Genomic DNA, 2412 nt, shown 5'->3' on the forward strand with positions numbered 1-2412 from the left:
AGCTTTGCTCCTCTGGGAATTCACAGCATCCTAATGACAGAAAACACTGGTGTGTGAATGGTTGGGTTGCTAATGCAGTTATCCCTGGAACTGGGAAAATCTGAGAGTATGGGCTGTGTCTGGTTCATGTCCATATTTTCAGAATTTAGCAGATATGAGGAAATAATTTTTGGTGGGATGGCTACACACACGTACGTTTTAATTTTGGCTTCTTGGTGTTGCCCTTGTCTTCTACCTGGGATGCCTTCTTCCAGTCTTTGTTGTACTACCAACTCTTCAGAGCACAGCGCAAATGCTGCATGTTATCAGGTAGCCCCTGACAGTCAGCCTGGTCTCTGTAATCAATTAGCCCATTTTCCTTCCCTGTCATATGGCACTGTGTGTTGTAGATATTGGTTTATTTAAAAATAAATAGGACATAGAGAGTTTATACTTATTTTGCACAAAGAAACTTTATGTAGTCAAATTAACATATGACTTTGCTTGTAGATAGAGCATATGTAACTAACACTGCTTTAAAAGTATCAGTTGAATGTGTAGTGTTTTTAAAAAAAATTTCTCTCCCCTCTCCCCCTAGTTGTCTGCTTTCTGTGTCCATTCCCTGTGTGATCTTCTGTGTCCACTTGTGTCAGTGGCACCTGGAATCTGTGTCTCATTCTGTTGTGTCATCTTGTTGTGTCAGCTCTCCGTGTGTGCAGAACCATTCCTGGGCAGGCTACACTTTCTTTCGTTCTGGGCGTCTCTCCTTACGGGATGCACTCCCTGCGCGTGGGGCTCTCCTATGTGGGGGACACCCCTGCGTGGCAGGGCACTCCATGCACGCATCAGCACTGCTCATGGGCCATCTCAGCACACAGGTCAGGAGGTCCAGGTTTTGAACTCTGGACCTCCCATGTGGTAGACGGACACCCTATCCGTTGGTCCAAGTCTGCTTCCCTGAATGTGTTTTTAAATATAGCTCTCTGCCTTACAGTCTGCAAGTAGGTCCATTCTATTTCCTAAATTCTTATACTTAATTTAAAAGCCTATTTTATTCTTGGTAAAAAGTTGGGACAATTAAAAGATTTATTCTATTACAAGGTAAGCTGGGAATTCTGATTCCTGAATCCATTATATTTTAATTTATTTCAAATTGTTGCTCAGAGAGAAGCCAAATAATCTTAAGAAATCAAAAGAAATTTTGCTGAAAGGAAGAAGAAATAAATGTGATTTAAACTCTTTCCTAGTAAGTATCAGGGATCAGATTGAAAAAATAATGAGCAGTTTATGGCAGAAGCCCATTTGCCAATTTTGGAAATGTGAATTACAACTGAGGATAGTCAATTTCCTAGGGTACCCTTGATTGTGAAAGGTTATGGGCAGAATTATTCTCAGTCTCAAGTTGTGTAAAAGTGCTTGTGTCTTTGTGCTTTTTATGGTTCCAGTGGTCATTTTTTTTTTTTTCCAACAGGAGGTATCATATTAGAGATGGGAAGAATTGGGAATTGGAAGGCTTCTGTTCAATCCTGTCATTAGAGGTCTTGGTCTGTAAAGACAGAAGGAAAAAGACCTATCTTGGTGAGGATCCAAAGGCATGAGGTCTGGAAGGGTGTTCCTGTGAGCTACAATGCCCCTCATAAACACCAAGTTTTCTGTTTAATTGTTGGCAAGATTATTTTCTCATCTCCGAAGTAGTAAGTGTTCATTCATGGAATATTTTAATATTCATTAGTATTAAAAAGCATCCGGCACTTTGTGCAATTGTCACCCTGTCAAAAAAAGTGATATTCTGTTTTTTACATTTCAATAGATTAATTTTAAATGACTTTAATAAATGAAAGAAACAGAATAGACACTACTTTAAGGGTTATATCAAAACTGTTAAATTACAAAAAAAAAGAAATAAAAGAAGGCAGAAAGGAAAATGCTTCTCTTAACTACTGTTGAAAATGTTCAGTATGGTCTTAAAACAAAACAAAACAAAATATTTTTTGTTGGCTGACCTCTAAGTAGGTCACCATGGCTTTTTCTTCAAAGGTCCAACAGAACAAGCTGAAACATTTAAAAACTGCAGACATGCTGTCTTTCTTTTTGGTATTTCCACTGTCAAGTAACTTGCCTGGTCCTTTTTCCTTGATGGATTTTCAATGCTGGTCCTTTCACTTGTGCTTTTGAGCTCATCTCCCAGCTCCCATCCTAAGACCTGTATCATCTGTTTATATTTTCCCTCTTCCCTCTCCTCTCTCCTGATCACCTTATTCTCAGCCTACAGACTCAAGCTTTCCATATTCCCTGAACCTGCCTCTCCTACACCTCCCTTATTTCTTCCTATTCCCACTTAAGTAGCTTTTAAAAAAGCCTCCACTTCAACTCCAAAGTCTGTCTTCTGCCTCCGCTGTTTACTGCATCCATACTTGCAGAACCACCCATGTC

The sequence above is a fragment of the Dasypus novemcinctus genome, chromosome 7, assembly GCF_030445035.2.
Source record: "Dasypus novemcinctus isolate mDasNov1 chromosome 7, mDasNov1.1.hap2, whole genome shotgun sequence".
NCBI lineage: Eukaryota > Metazoa > Chordata > Mammalia > Cingulata > Dasypodidae > Dasypus > Dasypus novemcinctus.